Source organism: Triturus cristatus, chromosome 2_2 (genome assembly GCF_964204655.1).
Source record: "Triturus cristatus chromosome 2_2, aTriCri1.1, whole genome shotgun sequence".
In the NCBI taxonomy this organism is placed as follows: Eukaryota; Metazoa; Chordata; class Amphibia; order Caudata; family Salamandridae; genus Triturus; species Triturus cristatus.
This window is the reverse complement of record NC_140582.1, coordinates 260,135,469-260,157,403: the sequence shown is the minus strand read 5'-3', so window position 1 is coordinate 260,157,403 and position 21,935 is coordinate 260,135,469. Positions and strand designations below refer to the sequence as shown.

Sequence of the window (21,935 nt, the reverse complement as noted above, 5' to 3'; positions counted from 1 at the left end):
GTGAACTGGTTTCCCTTTTTTTCACTCATCAATGTGTGTATGATACCCTTTTTATACTGACCCAAACCCTATGGCTAGTATGCAAAGTGATATACCAAGAATTGGCTCTCACAATACTTGACCAGTTTCCCTAATTGTAGAGGTTTATTGGAAAATGTGTTTCCTTGTTTGTGTAGGGAATCCCTTAAGTGCTCCTTTATTTCATGCTAAGTCTAACTTCTGTATTTTTACAATAGGAAGATGAGCCGTAACACATTCCTTCCCTTATTTGATCATTTTCTTTGCCCCAATGCTTCTATTTTTGTTCTCGATTTTTGCTTCTAGTAGTTGGATCTTCCACTGAAAGTCTACAGTAGGAATTCTTGCTCACCTATTTTTCTCCTTCCTGGTGTCAGGGGGAGTTTGGTAGGCTGCTGATTTCTTCATTATTAAACTTCATGTTAAATTAGGATCTAAAGATTGCCAACTGAGTTGTTCCCCTTTCTGGGCATCCTTCCTAATGGAGATTCTCTTAAGGAAACACTTCACACCTTTCACATATTCTGTGCAGGGTGGCACTGTTGATAATTGGAGGAATCGTTCTTTCCTGAGGCAGTCAAGAAAGGGACTCAACAAACCTTCTCGTTGTTCAGTTGTAAGAAAACAGGCCTTTTTGCAGATGTCCCCCCACTTTTTGTCTCATTTGGACTACTAGATGCTGGTTTTCGACTCTTGCAGTGCACTGAAGCCTGTTAACCAGGACCCAGTGCCAGTGCTCTCTCGCTAAATCTGATGTATGTGAATTGGCACCCCAAATTGGCAAGGACTTTGTTAGATCTGGGGGTCTCTAGTTGGCAGAGGTATACACCTTAGACCAAATAGGGACCCTTGCTTCTAGTCAGGGTACAGGGACACACACGGTAGATAACCCCTGCTCACCCTCTAGGAAGCTTGGCTCGAGCAGACAGGCTTATCCCCAAGGCAATGTTATGTTATGTTATGTTATCTTATATGGTTTTATAAAGCGCACAGATGCCGCAGCCAAGAGGCGTCCCGGCGCTAGGAAGATGGTGATACAACACAACACACAATTTACAAGGCTCCGACAGGGAAAGGTTATACTGTGGAAAATAGGAAGGTTTTCAAAGCCTTCCTAAACAGAAACAAATCTGGTATGGAACGCAGTGAGGTAGGCAGAGTGTTCCAAAGAGAGGCCGCCATCACAGCAAAAGAACGTCCACCTATTCTAGCCCTTCTGTAGCGTGGAACGATGGCAAGATTTTGCCCTGCTGACCGGAGAGCTCTGGAAGGAGTGTAATAGGAAATAGTCCGGCCAAGGATGGGAGGGGAGGCCAATTTAAGGATTTTAAAAGTCAGACATAAGGCCTTGAACTTAATCCTTTGCCCTACCGGCAGCCAGTGAAGATCATGGATAGTACGGCGAGCTGAACAAAATTTAGGGAGGCCAACCAGCATCCTGGCAGCCGCATTTTGGACACGCTGAAGGCGAGCTAGCTCAGCCTGATTCACTCCCAACAGGAGTGAGCTAGCATAGTCTAATTTAGTAAGCACCATAGCTTGGACAATTATTTGTCTGGTGGCTGCGTCAAAAAATTTGAAGACCGGCCGGAGGCATTGCAAGGTGCCAAAACAGACACCGGCCACTCTCTTAGTGTGGGGAGTAAAAGAGAGTTTGTCATCGAGCCACACCCCGAGATTTCTAACCTCTGTAACGGGAATGGGGACGGAGCCCAATTCTGCTGGCCACCATTGGTCTCCCCAAAGCTTAGAGTCCTTGCCGAAGACAAGGACCTCGGTCTTCGACGCATTGAGTTGAAGACAGTTCTCCAACAACCACCCAGCTACTTCTCTAAGGGCAGCCTGAAAAGTGGAGGCATCCATAGTAGTGTCACCATTAAGTGCCACCGCAAGCTGGGTGTCATCAGCGTATGACACCATGGTAAGTCCACGCCTACGGGCTACCTCCGCCAACGGCTGAACATAAAGATTAAACAGGGTAGGGCTGAGAGCCGAACCCTGTGGGACACCATGACAAATAGGGCGAGAAGAGGATTCATAGGGTGGCATGGAGACTTTAAAGGTGCGCTCCGCAAGAAAGGAGCGAAACCAATCCAACGCAATTTCCCCGACTCCCGCCTCAGAAAGCCGTTGAAGAAGGATCGGATGAGAGACAGTGTCAAAAGCGGCACTTAGATCCAAAAGGATCAGTGCCACCGTTTGATCACTGTCTAGCATCTTCCTTATCTGCTCCACAATTGCTAACAGGGCGGTTTCAGTGCTATGTTCTGCACGAAACCCATTCTGAGAGGGATCAAGAATGTTAGCTTCCTGTAGATGTGAAGAGAGGATGTTATTGGCATGTACTTCTGCTAGTTTTGATATCCAGGGAAGAAGGGAGATGGGCCGGTAATGTTCAGGTTTGGCGGGATCAAGAGAAGGTTTCTTTAATATAGGGATGATGGTGGCCTTCCACTTAGTGGGCAGAGTACCTGAAGCAAAAGAAAGCTCAATGAGATTACAAAGTGGAGGATAGCAACACTCTGCAAGATCCTGAAATTGGGCAGGTCTTAAAGGGTCCGTAGGGGAACCAGACTTGACTTTCGTGGCCAGAGAACTGAACTCCTCCAAGGTAGGGCCCGGAATAGATAATAATACTTTTGAAACAGTTGGCTTATGGGCTGTTATTTTATTTAAAGCGGTGGACAGGGGGAACGACCTATATATAGCCTCAACCTTTTCAACAAAAAAGGAGGCGAGATCTTCACAATGGGCTAGGGTAGTTTTAACTGGAGTTGCCGCCTGTTTACTAGTTAGCTCTTTACACACCTTAAAAATTACCTTCATTGGTTTCATGCTGTTTTTAATTTCCGATGAATAGTACATAGCTCTGGCTTTGCATATGGCCCGATGATATAGCCTAGTGCAAGTTCTGTAGGCTAACTTGAGGTTGGGGTCATACACTTTACGCCAGGCTCGCTCCGCCTTTTTACAGGAAGATTTAAGTTGCTTGAGAGAGTCATTATACCATGGATTGGAAGAACCCGTTCGGGTTCTACACCATCTAGCAGGTATAAGCGAATCCAGAGCTAAAGTTAGCCATTCACAGAAGCTATCATACCCACGGGTGACTTCAGTGGGGAGATGAGGATGGTATTTCATCAAAAGCTGATGGAAATCCGCTAGATTTAAATTTTTCCATGGTCGTTTGAAGGTATTGAGGGTGTGATTTCGAAAAGAAAGTGGCTGTAGTAATGTGGGCCTCGATCAAATAATGATCAGTCCAGGCCATAGGTTTAGGCTGGAGCACCGAAATGTTAGTAATATTTGTAAAAAGGGGTCTAATAAATGACCACCGATGTGAGTTTGTAATTCAATCTGCTGGGCTAGTTGAAGAGCTTCAAGATCGGCCAGAAGGCTGCTGACAGCATTAGAACTCAATGACTCCAAATGCAGATTGAGATCTCCAATTATGGAGAAGTTGGCAATGTGTAAGGTATTTGCACGTAGACACCACAATGATCCCCCCTTCCGTACACCACAAACTTAGACCACACAGGTGAGTTATATCAAAATTAATATATCTTTATCTAGTTTCCGCAGTTGAAATCAAGCATCACAGGTTTACACAATATTCGTTATCTTGGTTGGTCGGGATCGTAAGACGATAGTCTCTAGTCTCTTGTGTGATTCGATACTCACTGAGAATGAATCAGTTTGTAGGCTCTTGTTGTTTAGGCAGCTACGTTGCTCCAGCGGTGTCGCTGCACTCGTTGTAAAAGCGCTCCTCGGGCTGTTCGGTGCAAGGTTTCCACAACTCCCTCGACGAGCCCCCAGTGACGATGTCGACGTCACCGGAGTCAGCCACTCACAGCGCGGCTTCGTAGAGCAGGGAAGTACGACTCTCGATCTGCTTCAGGCCTCCGGGTCGCGGCAAGGCACGTGCCGATGAGCACGTCGGTCTTCTTGATGCGGCAACCGGTGTCAGGCCTGGATCAGCGCGGCACTCTCCAGCAAGACAGAGAGCAGCCAGCCCACTTCACAGGCAGATGTTGAGAAGCTTGGTAGAACAGTCCACGGTCCCTGCGGCACACAGCAGCGCAGGGGGGACACAGCAGAGTCTTGAGTTTTTGGCAACCTTTCTATCCCTGGGTTGCGAAACAGGAGGCCAGCTCTTCTCAGGCCCTTGGAGATTCGGTTTAAGACACAGCACACAGCAAAGTCTTGTTTAGTCAAGTGGGTAGGGTCCGCACACAGCAAGACCCCTTCTCCTCCTCAGCTTCAGTTGTCCAGCAGAACAGGTCAGCCCTTAGAGCACACAGCACGGCAATCTTCCTTTAGTTCTTCAGCGGTCCGTCTTTCAGCAGAGGTTCCTCTTGATGGTAGAATCTAAAAATCTGTTGTCAGGGGTCTTGTACTTATACCCCTAAAAGTCTTTGAAGTCTTTGTGCAAGTGGGTCCTGAGCCCGGACTGATCCAGTTCTGGGTGTTGCTGGAGCACTTTGTTTTCCTGGCTTCTGCTTTCTTTTCAGAGTGAGGGGCAGAGTCGTCAGCCGCCCAGCAGGAGGTGGAGCCAGCAGTGTGGCAGGCAGGCACAGCCCTATTCACTCCCAGGTGCTATCTCCTCTCTCCACTCTCCTTGCAAATGTCGCCATTCAGCAGAGGGCTGACTCAGCCAACCTCCCGGGGGATCCCCAGCCCCTGTCACTCGCAAGCCAGACAGTCAATCCACAAGCGCGCCCATGCACACAGAAGGGTCAGACAAGAGAACAGCCACTCTCTAAAAAGTACTGTCCTCCAACTCAGGATTAGGGACAACCTCTCCTACAAGATGTGTTATTAAATGCTGAGCTCAGGGATATCAAATACTCATGTCTTATCTTGTTCCTATGAGAAGATAGGCCGATAGCCATTGGCACCGGCCACCCCCATGTTAGCCTATGGAGCAAGATAACCTTGCAGCAGTGAACACACAAAATGGCCGTTGTTCACTACCAGAACATGTTACCTGCACTAGTACATGCTCTACCTTTTACATACACTGCACCCTGCCCAGGGGGGTACCTTGGGCCTTCCATAGGGATGACTGACGTGTATAAAAAGGGAAGGGTTAGGCCCGGTCAGTGTGGACACTGGCCAGGAGGACATGGCAGTCCGGGGACTGCAGGCAGGCCTGCGGTGGCAGGCCTGAGACACCATTTTAGGGCTACACAGGTGGGTGGCGCAATCAGCGCTGCAGACCCACTAGTAGCATCTGTCATCACCAGCCCTGGCACACACAGTGCACTTTACTAGGGACTTCATGGTAATACAGATATGCCAATCAGGTATATCCAATCAATATGATATTTTACACAGGGAGCACTTACACTCTGGCACTGATTAGCAGTGGCAGAGTGTCCAAAGCATCTAAACCAGCAAAAACGAAATCCAGCATAGCATCAAAATCCAGGTAGCAGAGGCAAAAGATAGGGGAAAAACCCACGCCAAGGATGTCAGGTCTAACACGTGTCCCCTCCAGCTGAAAGTGGGGAGAACTACCCACCCTCTTGGGAGTTCTCATCACTAAGGCGGAAAAACCTGGACAGACCATCAGCATTGGCGTGTTCTGTACCGGGACGGTGTTCCACCGTAAAGTCCATTCCCTGTAGGGAGATGGACCACCTCAACAGTTTTGGATTCGCACCCCTCATCTGCATTAACCATCTGAGGGGCCTGTGGTCGGTCTGAACACGGAAGTGAGTCCCAAACAGGTAGGGCCTCAGCTTCTTCAGGGCCCAGACCACAGCAAATGCTTCCCTTTCAATAGCGCTCCACCTCTGTTCCCTGGGAAGTAGCCTTCTACTAATGAAAGCTACGGGTTGGTCCCCGCCCTCGTCGTCCATCTGTGAGAGTACTGCTCCCACGCCTTGCTCTGAAGCGTCTGTCTGCACTACGAACTCACTCGAAAAGTCAGGCGCCTTAAGCACCGGTGCTGTGCACATTGCAGTTTTCAGGGCATCGAAAGCAGTTTGACAGGCCTCGGTCCAATTCACTTTCCTGGGCTGATTTCTAGAGGTTAGTTCTGTCAGGGGGGCAACAATGGTGCTGTATCCCTTGATGAACCGTCTGTAATACCCGGTGAGTCCTAGAAAGGCTCTCACCTCTGTCTGCGTCTTGGGGGGTTCCCAAGCCAGAATGGTATCAATATTCGGCTGTAGGGGCGCCACCTGGCCGCTCCCCACCTGGTGTCCCAAATACACCACCGATCCCTGCCCTATCTGGCACTTACTGGCCTTGATAGTGAGGCCTGCCTTCTGCAGTGCCCTCAACACTTCACAGAGGTGTTGCAAGTGTTCCTCCCAAGTGGAGCTGAACACAGCAATGTCATCCAAGTACGCGGCGCTGAATTGCTCCAGCCCGGTCAGTACCCGGTTGACCAGTCTCTGGAAGGTGGCAGGGGCATTTTTCAACCCAAAGGGCATGACGCGAAACTGGAAGTGCCCCTCTGGTGTTGAAAATGCCGACCTCTCCTTAGCCCCCTCAGTTAAGGCAATCTGCCAGTACCCTGAAGTCAAATCAAAGGTGCTGAGATATCTGGCAGCTCCCAACCGATCCACAAGCTCATCAGCTCTAGAGGGCTCAATTACCCCTAACGCCAACATCTTGGAAACTTCTTCCTTGATGCTGGCCCTGACCTTGTCAGCTACTCTGTAAAACTTCTGTTTCACCGGTAGACTATCTCCAGTGTCCACATCATGGACGCACCAATTGGTGACACCTGGGGTCAGGGAGAACAGGGAGGCAAACTGACCCAACACCTGGCGACAGTCTCTCTGCTGTTCTGGGGTCAGGGTGGGCGAGAGGACCACACCCTCCACTGACCCGTCTTGCTCCTTGGTTGCCAGGAGGTCAGGGAGAGGATCACTATCCTCCTCCCCACCGTCATCTGTAGCCATGAGCATCGTCACTTCAGACCTCTCGAAGTGGGGTTTGAGGCGGTTCACATGCAAGACTCTAAGGGGCTGCCTAGGAGTCTTCATGTTGATCAGGTAGGTCACCTCACTCTTGCGCTCTACCACCTCGTATGGCCCGGTCCACTTGTCACGGAGCGCACAAGGCTCCACCGGCGCCATTACCCACACTTTCTGCCCAGGATGAAATTCAACCAGAGTGGTATTCTGGTCGTACCATTTTTTCATCTCCTCCTGGCTGGCTTCTAGGTTCTCCTGAGCGAGCTTCCTGAAGCGCTGCGTCTGGTTGCGGATGGCCAGCACATAGCTGAACACATCCTGGGGGGTTTTTCCACGGGACTTTTCCCACCCCTCCTTCACCAGTGTGAGAGGTCCTCTAACAGGGTGGCCATACAGCAGTTCAAATGGGCTGAACCCTAAGGACTTCTGAGGCACCTCCCTGTAGGCAAACAACAGGCATGGTAACAAGACGTCCCACTTCCGTCTCATGGGCTCCGCTAGGCCCATAATCATACCTTTCAGGGTGCGGTTGAACCTTTCAACCAACCCGTTTCCTTGAGGGTGGTAAGGAGTGGTGAACTTATACGTTACCCCACACTCCTCCCACAGTGACTTCATGTACCTAGAGATGAAGTTGGTACCTCGGAGACCACCTCTCTGGGGAACCCCACACGGGAAAAGATCCCCATCAATGCACGGCCCACCACGGGGGCTGTGATTGTCCTGAGAGGGACGGCTTCCGGGTACCGAGTGGCGTGATCCACCAAGACCAGGATAAACCTGTTGCCTAAGGCGGTCTTGGGATCCAGGGGCCCTACGATATCAATGCCCACCCGCTCGAAAGGGGTGCTCACTACAGGAAACGGCTGGAGGGGCGCCACGCACTTCCCTCCGCTCTTACCACTGGCTTGACATGTTTGGCAGGACTTACAAAAGGTACCGACGTGCTTCTTCATCTGGGGCCAGTAGAAGTGGGTGACAAGCCGGTGATAGGTCTTGTCTTGCCCCAGATGTCCTGCGAGAGGCACGTCGTGAGCCAGACCCAGTAAGAAGTTCCTGAAGCGCTCGGGTACCACCAGCACACGGGCTGCACCGGGCTCAGCGAACTTAGGCTCACTATAAAGTAAGTCATCCTCCCAGTAAATCAAATGTTCCTTGGACCCTAGGCCTGCTGCCTGGTCTGCAGCCTGCTGCCGCACACCGACGAGAGAAGGGCACTCCTTCTGAGCCTGGCAGAATTCCTCCCTGGAGGGACCACACTCTTGCTGCCAATGGGTCAGCTCAGGCAATTCCCCCAGTTCAGCCACCTGCTCCCCTGTAGGTTCCAGGGCATCCCCCTCAGGTTCTGCTTCCTCCTGGACCGTGGGAACAGTGGGGGCCGGGTTCCCGCGCCCTCTGCCCCTTCCTCTCCTGGCAGGTTCCTGGGCCATTGTTCCAGGCTCCCGTTCTACTAATCCACCCTTACTGGCTGTCATGGCACGTGTGGATACACAGATCCACGCTGGCAGTCCTAACATTTCCAAGTGAGTTCGATGCTCTACGGCCTTCCATGGAGAACTCTCCAGGTCGTTACCCAACAGACAATCTACCGGCAAGGCATCACTGACACAGACTTCCAAGGTACCAGAGACTCCCCCCCATGTAAAGGGAACACGCGCCATCTTGCAGAGGCGCACTGAAGTGTCAGCGGCCACTACTGGGCGGAGCACCTTGGGAATGATTTGCTCTGTAGACACCCACTGACACCTGACAGATGTCACACTCGCCCCGGTGTCTCTCAGAGCCTCTATCTCCCTCCCATTGATGGTCACCTTTTGCCCGTATTTCTTAGTGTTAGCGGGTATCAAGGTATCCTGGACCATCTCTTGGTCTCCTAAAGAGACAAGGGTCATCATAGCTAATCCCTCTTCCCCACTGGAAATCAAATCCCCTCCCAAAGCTACACTAGCTAACCCTGGGACCGGAACAGCAGCTGGTGCTGGGGGTTTCTTGGGACATTTAGGGGTGATGTGCCCCACTTCCCTACAAGCATAGCAAGTAGGCGGTGGTCTGTTATCCTGTCTGCCCTTATGGGGCCAAGACTTCTTAGGCTTGGGGGCTTGGGACTCCTTCTCCGGGGAACTGTTTTGGGGCCCTTTAGAGAACTCCTTACTGTTACCCTTGTCCTCCCCACCTTTCTGCTGGGGACCCTGTCCACCCTTGGCTGGCATACTTACCACCCCTTTGTTGACCCTGGTGCTAGTCCAGCGGTCTGCCTCCTTAGCAAGCTCGCTGGGATCAGTTAACTTGCTGTCTAAAAGATGCTGGCGCAGCTCTGGAACACATAGACTACTCAAGTGCTCCCAACTAATAAAGTGACACAACCCCACATAATCAGTAACTTTGCTGCCCTTTATCCAACCTTCCAGTGCACGCGTGTACATACTCACACACTCCACCCAAGTACTTGAATCAAGCTTCTTGAAGTTCCTAAACTTCTGGCGGTACTGTTCTGGTGTAAGCCCATACCTGAGGCATAAGGCCTCCTTCATAGTGGGGTAGGTTAAGGTACCTGCTGCTTCTAAGGGTGCTAAGACATCCCTCCCAGAGGCCTCAAAATGCTTCCACAAACCTGCTCCCCAACTCTTCTCAGGCACTTCATTCATCTTCAAGGCAAGCTCATAGGATCTAAACCATGCATAGATATCCTCACCCCTCTGATAATTCTGCACCAAATCTTTCGGTATGTATACTTTACCCGCCTGTACTGGTTGTGCGCTGCCACCATTCGGACTGGACTCCACCTGTTTAGCTTTAATGTCCAGCTCCCTCATGCTCAACTCATGAGCCAACTGGAGTTTTCTCTCTTCCAAAGCGAGAGCATTCCTCCTCTCCTCCGCCTCTTTCTCACTGTCACGGCGCAGTTTCCTTTCTTCCGTTTGAGCTTTGAGCTTAAAAAGTTCAATCTCATGGGCCCTAATCCTTTGATTTTCCTCCAGCTCCTCTGGAAAAAGGCTCCTACTGGAATGGGTGCTGCCAGCCCTCGACGCTGGCCTATTCACTGGCAGATCATCGGATCCGAATCCGTGCTCCGGTGTGCCATCCCCTCCAGTAGCTTCCTCTGTTGCGCCATTCTTGGCCTCCCACCAGGCCCTTAGAGCTTTCTGTAGCTCCGTCTTGTTGGCGCCGCCCTTCACTGGGCATCCAAGCTGCTTGCAGAATTGCTTTAGTTGCTCCTTCTTATATTCGAGCAACTTTTTCACTTCCAATTGCAATTCCGACTCCTCACCTACTCCATTCAGAGACATGATGCTTCGTCGATCCTCCAAGAATAGTCTTCGCAAAAACTTTGTGTAATGCAACTGCTTACTAGATTAGTGATGTACGAAGAATCACTGCAGGTCAAGTGCAAATACTGGTTCTAAATCCGCACCGCTGACCACCAATGTTAGATCTGGGGGTCTCTAGTTGGCAGAGGTATACACCTTAGACCAAATAGGGACCCTTGCTTCTAGTCAGGGTACAGGGACACACACGGTAGATAACCCCTGCTCACCCTCTAGGTAGCTTGGCTCGAGCAGACAGGCTTATCCCCAATGCAATGTGTAAGGTATTTGCACGTAGACACCACAATGATCCCCCCTTCCGTACACCACAAACTTAGACCACACAGGTGAGTTATATCAAAATTAATATATCTTTATCTAGTTTCCGCAGTTGAAATCAAGCATCACAGGTTTACACAATATTCGTTTTCTTGGTTGGTCGGGATCGTAAGACGATAGTCTCTAGTCTCTTGTGTGATTCGATACTCACTGAGAATGAATCAGTTTGTAGGCTCTTGTTGTTTAGGCAGCTACGTTGCTCCGGCGGTGTTGCTGCACTCGTTGTAAAAGCGCTCCTCGGGCTGTTCGGTGCAAGGTTTCCACAACTCCCTCGACGAGCCCCCAGTGACGATGTCGACGTCACCGGAGTCCGCCACTCACAGCGCGGCTTCGTAGAGCAGGGAAGTACGACTCTCGATCTGCTTCAGGCCTCCGGGTCGCGGCAAGGCACGTGCCGATGAGCACGTCGGTCTTCTTGATGCGGCAACCGGTGTCAGGCCTGGATCAGCGCGGCACTCTCCAGCAAGACAGAGAGCAGCCAGCCCACTTCACAGGCAGATGTTGAGAAGCTTGGTAGAACAGTCCATGGTCCCTGCGGCACACAGCAGCGCAGGGGGGACACAGCAGAGTCTTGAGTTTTTGGCAACCTTTCTATCCCTGGGTTGCGAAACAGGAGGCCAGCTCTTCTCAGGCCCTTGGAGATTCGGTTTAAGACACAGCACACAGCAAAGTCTTGTTTAGTCAAGTGGGTAGGGACAGCACACAGCAAGACCCCTTCTCCTCCTCAGCTTCAGTTGTCCAGCAGAACAGGTCAGCCCTTAGAGCACACAGCACGGCAATCTTCCTTTAGTTCTTCAGCGGTCCGTCTTTCAGCAGAGGTTCCTCTTGATGGTAGAATCTAAAAATCTGTTGTCAGGGGTCTTGTACTTATACCCCTAAAAGTCTTTGAAGTCTTTGTGCAAGTGGGTCCTGAGCCCGGTCTGATCCAGTTCTGGGTGTTGCTGGAGCACTTTGTTTTCCTGGCTTCTGCTTTCTATTCAGAGTGAGGGGCAGAGTCGTCAGCCGCCCAGCAGGAGGTGGAGCCAGCAGTGTGGCAGGCAGGCACAGCCCTATTCACTCCCAGGTGCTATCTCCTCCCTCCACTCTCCTTGCAAATGTCGCCATTCAGCAGAGGGCTGACTCAGCCAACCTCCCGGGGGATCCCCAGCCCCTGTCACTCGCAAGCCAGACAGTCAATCCACAAGCGCGCCCATGCACACAGAAGGGTCAGACAAGAGAACAGCCACTCTCTAAAAAGTACTGTCCTCCAACTCAGGATTTAGAGACAACCTCTTCTACAAGATGTGTTATTAAATGCTGAGCTCAGGGATATCAAATACTCATGTCTTATCTTGTTCCTATGAGAAGATAGGCCGATAGCCATTGGCACCGGCCACCCCCATGTTAGCCTATGGAGCAAGATAACCTTGCAGCAGTGAACACACAAAATGGCCGTTGTTCACTACCAGAACATGTTACCTGCACTAGTACATGCTCTACCTTTTACATACACTGCACCCTGCCCAGGGGGGTACCTTGGGCCATCCATAGGGATGACTGACGTGTATAAAAAGGGAAGGGTTAGGCCCGGTCAGTGTGGACACTGGCCAGGAGGACATGGCACTCCGGGGACTGCAGGCAGGCCTGCGGTGGCAGGTCTGAGACACCATTTTAGGGCTACACAGGTGGGTGGCGCAATCAGCGCTGCAGACCCACTAGTAGCATCTGTCATCACCAGCCCTGGCACACACAGTGCACTTTACTAGGGACTTCATGGTGATACAGATATGCCAATCAGGTATATCCAATCAATATGATATTTTACACAGGGAGCACTTACACTCTGGCACTGATTAGCAGTGGCAGAGTGTCCAAAGCATCTAAACCAGCAAAAACGAAATCCAGCATAGCATCAAAATCCAGGTAGCAGAGGCAAAAGATAGGGGAAAAACCCACGCCAAGGATGTCAGGTCTAACAGACTTTAACCCCCTTATAAGTCCCTAGTAAATGGTACCAGTGGTGTCCAGGGCATGGGAGTTAAAGGTGTCACCAGGGCCTGAAGCACTGTTTGTGCCACCCTAAGTGACACAAGTAACCTGATAATAGCAATCCTGCCATTGCACACTGCAGGAGCAGTGCAAACTGCTCCAATGCAACTGTGCCCTCACCATGAATGGCAAGGTCACAGCACCCCTAAGGAAGGCCTTCTGACTTCAGGAGGCAGAGTGCAGTATATTAAATGTGAAGACATGTAAGTGCAAGCTTATATGTCCTTATAGCAGTTTTTCCATTAAATTCTACTAAAAGTGATCAGCGGCCCATAGAATAAGATGGGCAGGCACCCAGGCAACCTCGGGGTTGCCAGCTCCAATATGATACCATCAAAATATGCCATGCTTGGTATGAAACAACTTGCCTCCTCACCCTTGGCACTATGCTCGTGCCAGAGGAGATGTGGCATGCACCCAGGTGGCTACCTTATAGGTTGCCCACCTGGTTGCCCCAGCCTTTTCTGTGCTCTGGCTGGCAGACAGCAGCTGCTGCTGCCAAGACAAGAATCTGACCCCATACCAGGAGTTGTGAACTTTTCCAGGAGTCAGAAACAATGGCCTAGGCAGGAAAGAGGTGACACATTTGCACCCGGGCAGGTGGGAAAATTATGCAGTCAAAAGGTGCGCACTGCCAGAAGGCTAGCCACACCTTTGTGGTGGGCTACCTCGTCTACACAGCTAAGGAAGGATTCTGCCATTTTTAAGAGTGGCAGAATTAAGGGTTCTGGGTAGAAAAGTTGACACACACCCCTGGATGTGGTCAACTCCGGGGCGGTTAGCTGCTGGGGCTTGTAGCCCATTGGCCACTTGCAACCACACCCTTAATGCCCCCAAATCTAGGACTTAAGGGGCACCTCTGACACCCGAACCTCAGTTGTGATCTGACCTGCAACAAAGGACAAAGAAGAGACCTATGTCTGTGACAACAGGATCTGCACAAAGCAAAGGTGTGATACTCTGCACTTGTGACAACCTTCCTGGAACTGCACGACTGTGACTCGTTCCAGAGCAAAGACCGGTCTCCCCAGACAGAGGGACCACTTTGAGAGCCAAAGCCAACTCCAGACTCCCGTGGACTGGTGGCACTAGTCCTCTGCACATCGAAGGTAAAAACAATGTACTGAAACCAAAGAATAGCTGGTCATCAGGCTCTCCCAGGGATCGCCCAAAAGTTGATGGTCCAGTGCATTGTGGGAAACATAGTCCTGACCTCCATCAAGTTTCAGGCTGCTACCGTGTTTCCCCTGGCCGTCAAAATAACTTTCTGCTGAGCTTACCGCTGCCAAGGCTTGTTTGTGGCCAGTCCGGTAACCACCACCTTTACCCAATGCTGCACCTCGAGGAAACACCACAAAACCTTCATACCACATCAGCAGTTGATTTGTGAACAGCTTTTTGCACCTGTTTCCTCACCAGCACTGTGCTAAGCAGTAAAACCAGCTCCACCACAACTCCTGCTGTCGTGGCTTGGACCCACATCACCTTTACCCTCCTTGGGTTCCACGCTACTCGACCTCCAAGTGACCGATTGTAACTAGTGCTTTTTCCCATTGACCGCAATGCTAATGTTTTGCAGCATTGATTTGCTGTGATTTATTATGTCTTTTAAAATCCATAACTCTGGTTGTATTTATGTGATTTACTTCATTTGGAGTCTAAAGTTTTATAAACATCTGCTTTATTTTATTAAATTGGTGTCGGATTTATTTCAAGTTGTGTCAATTACTTATCGTCTATGGTGGTACTCTGAAATGCTTAACCATTGTTCCTAGTAAAGCCTGACTGATCTTTGCCACCCTACAAGGACTGAGCTAAGGACTTATTATTGTGAATCCAAGGTCCATCTTTGGGATATTGTGAGAGTATTGACTGTTGAAGCCTAACCTGCATCACCACATAATACACCACCTTCCTACACCAATCCTTAACAAAAGATATGTAAGAAGCATACTTGAGGAAAGTGCAGTGCTTTACAGTGTGAAGGGCTGCTCACCATCAAGTTGCATAGCCAAAGTAGTGTGCATTGCCCTAATACAATCCATGACAAGACTACTTCACCAGTGCCCATTTAAGGTCAGACTGCTGAAGTTCGAAAGCCTAGTTGGCTTTGGACTACAAAAAACACATGGGCAGAGTTGACAAAACGTATCAGATGCTCCAGCTGTACAATGTTGAAAATAAGAATTATATTTGGTATAAGAAGCATGAAGCAATGAACTGGCTACATATAGTAGTTGTTTATAATTGCAAATCAACTCCTCTAAAGAATATGCATTTTCTTAACTTTAAGAAATCTGTCAACCTCTTTTTGGTTAAGGCGGCAGCCTCAAACACTGATAAGTTGAAATGTGTCCTATCTCTATTTTCACTGACGGAGTTAGAAGATAATAAGTGGGGTATCCATGTCAATCTTTCCCCAAAATAATTCCTGGACTGCCAAAGATCCAGCTGGCTGCTTTAAGGCTTGCGATCCTGCAATGGAGGAACGAGATCTGAAAAAAAAGGTGCATTTACTTTTAATCGACCTGGCCACAGGAGAAAGATTGATTATATTATGATTGCCACCTGCTTTTGGCCATCATTAGAGAATATGAGAATAATTGAGCATACGGATAGTGGTTGCAAAACTCTCCATTTAACAAGGAAATGATCAATTTAATCCTGTTACTGGCCCCACATTTTTAGAAGTCCAACCGCCTACTATCCCCAATAATATATGGTCTATCAGGTTCCATATTGTTCAGCATTTGGAACCATTAGTCTGTAATTATAAGGAGGTCACAGATGCCATGGAATACTTTGTACAATGTAATTCACCTCAAATGTATGGGTCACATATTATTAAAACTCATGATAGATTGTTTGAGACACCAACTGAAACCTTTTATTGAATACTGGAGTCATTATTCCCATGGGATAAGCAAACGCCTTGGCTTAACAAAGGCTGTAGGAAGGCAAAAGCAAAGCTTGTCACTGCAATAAAGAGGGGAATATGGTTGCAAAAAAGGAGGCCTGGTGAAATTATAAACTCTAATTAGCCCAGAGTAAGAGATTGTTGCAGTAAGTCAACTGGTGTGAGCTTATAGAAGCATTGAAGAGGAATGACTGCAAGGTGTTCTGGCACATAGTTGCCAATGGTATCTACCAAGCACAAACTACAGTAGACTCTTACAAACAACCCCATATTTGGTCAAAACACTTTGGAGATCTTCATTCCATTCCATTATCTGATAGCATTGCCAGCAGCGAACAGATACATTGTAAGCCGATCAGGGTATCAAGGGCTTGGTATTCTCGTTACAAGATACCTTGACAGCAATTGGTTCCATGAAACCTGGAAAGGCCCCTGGACCTGATAAAATCCTTGAGGGCCTCTTCCTCTCAGAACCAAAGATTTGGGCTCCCTACATCAATTCGGTTTCTAACGCAATAATGGTAGGCTCTGATTTACCAGGAGGAGGGTCGATAACTATCCTTATTTACTAAAAGGTTCACTAAGACGATCAATTCATTAGCTTAATAGACAACCTCCAAAACCTTTTTTGCAGACGTGTCCTTGAAAAACTTCAGGACTTAATGGTAGAGAATGAGGTTCTTTATCATGGTCAGTCAGGATTTAGATACAAAGTGAGTTTGATCTATCAGGTCTTTCTATTCCTCCTTATCCACTAGAAAATAGTTACTTTACAGCAAGGTCACCTATATGTTGCATTCATGGACCTTCGGTCAGCATTTGACATTATCCCAAGATCCAAACTATAGGCAGCTCTTACATGTATGGAGGCACCAGAAAGCATTTTATCAATACTTGTTCGATTACACACCAATAACTACGCCCAGGTTAGATGGAGAAGAAATAGGTAACTGACAGATCGCATTGTGGTCGAGAAGGGTATCAGACCGGGATATATGCTGGCACCAACCCTATTCTCCCTGTATATAAATGTTGCCCATGAGCTTCTAAAAGTCTGTGTAAATGATTCACCACAAGTGGCTGGAAGCACATTACCTGCCCTACTCTTTGCAGATGGCACTTTACTGATATTGTGAACTCCATTGGGGCTACAGTCCCCTTTAGATGAATTGATTGTCTTCTGCTATGAAATGAGGCTCAATGTTAATCCCTCTAAAACCAATTATATGTGTTTTAATGCTCACAAATCACAAAGGTGACCCTGGAGCATTCAATGTTTGAAAAGTTTTCCAATTTTGAGTACTTGGGGATAAAGATCTCTAGCAGCATGTCATGGTCCTCTCAAGTTACCAAGTCTCATCTAATGCTTGTGCATGATGCCTCGGCATTATTTAACATTTTCAAATCAACTTTCTCTAACCTGATTTCTCCATTACTTGAGGTTCACCACGCCTAGGGGCTGGGTTCAGCTGTCGATGATGCAGAACTGTAGGGTTGTTAGAATGTGTCGGGTTTGGCTTGAGATGAAAACAAATCTCTTATGGCATTGGTTAGGTTTTTTTGTAAGAGTACCTGTACGTTCCATGGACCTGAGATGGTCATGAAAGCTATAGTAGACATCATTAAAATTAAGACCTGCAGCATACTTGGTGAGAATTTGGTCACAGAGTGGCGGGAGCCGTACTGCCTGGGGCTTGAATTGTTATCCTTGGACCGGGTGTGTGTTATACCATGCCTGAAGTATGTGAACATTTGGTTACAGTCTGAGTTGTGAATACTATGGGACGACCCGAGAGCTGCATCACAAGAGGAATGGTGAAAAAACTTAAAAGAGACTTTTTGGTCATATGTGATTAAGTCTCAGTGTGTCATATCAAGGCCAGGTGGTGTTATTGACCACTTCCTCAATTTCACGAATGAGTACCTTCCTGGATGACCTCACACCTGTGACTAAAGAACAAATGTATATGAAAGTCGCATACAGAATTTTACCTGTCAAAACTTTCAATGTTAAATGGAAAGCAGGCAGTAATACCCCCTCTTCTGATTTGTACCCCATGTGCCTCCTAGAGAGGGATACGGAAGTGCACATGTATTTTTTGTCTTGCCTATACACCACCACGGAAAATGTACAGCTCACATCCAATGTGAGAAACATTTTTAAGTTATTCTAAGCATAATATTTTGAGGGGTACCATTCCTGTGCAATACCTATGCTAGAAGTCACATGCACACCTTTAAACAATGTTTCAGCTAAATTTGAGTAAATGGGCCTCATATTGTTCGGGCATCTAAGAGAACATAGGCAATGAAGACTGTGTTATTTGAGCTGTAAGAGCTGACTAAACAGGGCTAACTTACCAATTACAGAGGGAGGGTGAGTCAGGGTTAGAGGATTTTTGGAAGCTTTATGAGCACAGAGCCACATATAACTACACATGGAAGCAAACCCTGAAAAATTAATAGAAACCTGGTTATGGGAAACAAGTAAATCTATGCATCATAGACTTATACCTGTTGTTTGCTAACAATTGCAAAATGTAATGGAATCATAAATTCCACTGACAGTATACTTGCTAATTTACAAAAGCTGTGGACCTCTTTTACAAGGAATTGACGCATCTGCACAGATGCGTCAATTTACTTGCCCCAGCGCCAAATGTCCTTGCACCACCATTGATGCGCTGTAATTACAATACAGTGCTCCATGGCGCAAGGATTAACAGATGCATCAGAAATTCTGACGCATCAGTTGGCGCAAAAGTGACGCATTTCTGGAGTTGCTCATGAAAGTGCCGCAACTTCAGCAATGCACCAGAACAGATAGGTGAGTCCCATTCAAAAAGCCCTGCGCCATTCCTTACGCCTTGCCTCAGCGGGTGTAGGGATTTTAATGCATTGAAGGGGTAGAGTGACGCAGTGAAATATTGTAAATTTCACTGCACCAGGTCTACAAGGCTTTTTGCTTGGGAACGCCTAGCCTACTTACATTATACCTGGCGCAGGTATAATGTCACATAGGCCTCTAAAAACTGACGCATTGAAACTAATGCGTCAGTTTGTAGATATGACGCAAAGTGGCTTACTGATTACGCCATCGCTGAGTCAGGAAAAAGTGATGCAGCGGTGGCGCAAGAGGCTTGTAAATAAGCCCCAAAGTCTCTAGAGTGGCTAAGAAGAATCACTCGTGCAAAGTGATGTGCATAGCACACCATGCCATTCACAACACAGGGCCTCTATTCTTCATCACAACTCTGTGCCTGCCACCAAACCTGAGCTCTCTGATCCAGATTGGCTCTTCACTTGACCTCACACCTCCTTTAATAAATCTCATATTTGGGGACAACTTCTTAGTTCAATTGACCAAGATGCTGAGCCCACTTCCTGCAAAAAAAGAATGCATTTCAGCTATCTTGGATTCTGGATAGCGTTACAAATCTTGTCCTTCCAATGAGCATAACTATAGCTATATCTTAAATAAAAGGGTAGGTATCCACAAGTGCAACTGCGTCTATTCTCACACGATTCCACAATGCTTCATGTTTGTTTGCAGCGATGCAGCAACACCAAATTTAAAGCACATCTATGAACCTCGTGTACAATGCTCAACAACTCCTGTATCGGTAGGGCGTTTGGAATTATGCGACAGGGTTGACTAAATTAAGCCACAACAAAGACAAATTATGTAGCATAACATGGCACCGTTTGTGATAATATTCCTTCCTTGTTTTTTAATGTTTTCACGTTAACACAGTACAGGCGGAGGTTTCACCTCACTGATGTCAGTTTAACACCCAAATACATCAATAAGCAATAAAAAAAGGTGGCCAATCATCCTTTGCAAAAGGCCTTCCACTGCGCGCCAACTCATGTCACTGCGTTTTTAGTTAACTTTTGACCAGTTTAAGCTAGAAACAAGAGTTCTTTTTTTGTTAAAATCTACAGATCATGCAACACATGATGGATTATGTGGCAAATGCGGCAAATCCGTATATATGTGTGAAACAAATCCATATTTATATGTGAAACACCGGAGCGTCAAAGTCGCATAATTCCAGGGGCCCTGCATATGGGTCTATCCAGGGCTTTAAGTGGGCCGGGCACCGGCATTTCTAAAAAGCAGGTGCTGAGACGGGTTCCTAGCGGGTTGTCCAGTTTTGGCCTCACCCTCAGGGCCCAAAAAAAATCGTAACTCTGCAGCAGTACCACCCTTCACTACCTTTGATGTAATTTCAAAGAGATTGATTGTAGGTCTTATATAGCCTCATCATGTCAGAACTGAAGCATATTCAATGTTATATATAATGAAGCTGTAGTTGTTGCTAATTTATCTTACACAACTAACAGAGGATGTGGTCCGTAGGCTATAGCCATGACTTGTTGTAGGTGTAATATTACTTGTATTATAGATCTGTACGCATTGACAGAAGCAGCAAAATACAAGTCGGGTGGCACACTATGCTAAGCACAGGTTTTTAGCTTGGGTGTTTTTTAGCCACGCCCTTAATTACACAGGCCACGCCCCTTTTGGGAGACCCCCCCCCCCAAGTTTTATCATCCCACTTAAAGCCCTGTATGTGGATGTAATGACAGAAGTATCAAAATGCCAGTCGAGCAGCAGATTATTCTAAGCACAGATGTTGTGTCTTTTTAAGCCACACCTTTAATTACATCAGCCACGCCCCTTTGAGAGACCCCCTTAGGTTGTTTCATCCCACTTAAAGCCCTGGGTCTATGTATAACCAGCATCCTTCCCAACCATGCACTTCGTAAGGGCGCCAGGGACTCCATGCAAATCAAAGCGCTTCACGCAGCCATCTGAGGTATGCAGCGCTACATAAATGCTATAGTACAATTCACACGAATCATAACGTCTGTATGAATTAGCACACATTTTGAAAATAAATTAGCCTACAGAAATAAACACATACCTGCATACGATGGATGGACTGCTCTGGTTTCACAGCAAAGCTAAGAGTGAGCGCCTGATGTTCGAAACAGCGTGGTAAATCCCCATCTGCTTCCTTCCAGCAGCACTCGACCAACCTTCGCTTCACTGTAATTACCTAATTGGGAGACTTCGCAACCGAGCACGAAGCACGCATCATCTTCGTCTTTCTGTCCGTTGTTACACAATCCAGTAAATAATCGTTTTTTTTTTCGCTACTTTTTTTTATTGCCATTTCGAAAATAAAAACAATGAGAAAACGAATAGGCATTAAACAGAAATCAGTAGAGAAATAACTTAAAAACTTGCTGAAACTATCCTTAATGCCAACCGAGGGCACAAAGGGGCGTGGTGTTTTACTATGTTTTTGTAAACTACCCTTTCTCTGACGTACTAAGCGCCAAACCTGCTTGGCGCATGCGCACAGGCGCCATTAATTTGGAATAAGCTTCCAATCCATTCCTGGCAGCCAGCCTACCAGCGGAAACATAACTCACTCAGGCCAGCATTCGCTTGCTTCCTGAGTGTGCCTTAACCCCTTTTCTGCCTTATGTTTTGAATTGTCTGGCTTCTCATCAGACACGAAAATGTGTTCCACAGCTCTACTCGAACAGATTGTGCCTCAGAGGTCGGCTGGTTCCAGGGACTGGCATTTTTCAAGGCTCTGACGTTCATGGAAGGCATGTGGAATAGAAACAGAACCAAGTCGGGTGAAATGTGTGACCTGAGATGCTCTCAGCTCTGGGAGCCTGGGTCTGGATCACAAAACATTTTTGACAGCCGCAATTTCATGGCCTTTATGGTAAATATGACTGTGTTTACTGCGAACACTTTTAACCATTGTAGAATGAAACCAGGACTGAAGGTGGCAATGTGGCTTCTGCCTGCCCTCCCTCCTCTGTGCAGGGTGTTACGTTACAGCCAGAGCTGTAGACTTTAGAACTGGAAAACCAGGTTTGAGTCTTCTCCTGTACTCAACCTCCTGTGATTTTATGGCATGACACGGAGGCCAACATTATGCAAATTCTCCTTTATTGCCACAGCTCAGCAGTAACAATGAAGAGAATATAGAACTTGTGAACATTCTGTAAAACAACATAAAGACCATGAGCACACAGCCATCATCCTTCTTTGTTGCTGCTGCTCACAGAGATAAGTACCTCATTTCACTCGATCTTACTTTCATAAGTATTTACTACTAGTGTTATGATTATTTGTTTGTAACTGATACTTGTACATGACTGGGTCCTATTGACCCTATCATGACTTTCTTTCCTTCTCTCTAGACCTCCCTTATGGGCTTCTTTTCTCGATCTTCCTCCCGTGTCAATGTCGGTCTTTCAAGCCTTTTATGTGTCATTGTTATGATGCCCACTTATACCCTCTTGCCGCAAGAACCACAGTTTTAGCCCTTCTCTCGCTTCCCCTTATGCGAGTTTCAAATGTTA

At 47.7% G+C, this 21,935-nt stretch overlaps 1 long non-coding RNA gene across 1 annotated transcript in view; it reads right to left on the bottom strand.

The window, feature by feature from the left end:
* Positions 1 to 20,867, bottom strand: part of LOC146862110 (uncharacterized) — a 52,529-nt gene extending 31,662 nt beyond the window's left edge. Inside the window, exon 1 of the long non-coding RNA XR_014978098.1 lies at positions 20,471 to 20,867. This is a non-coding gene — a long non-coding RNA (uncharacterized LOC146862110). The remainder of the gene's footprint in view (positions 1 to 20,470) is intronic.
* Between the last annotated feature and the right edge of the window lie 1,068 nt (positions 20,868 to 21,935).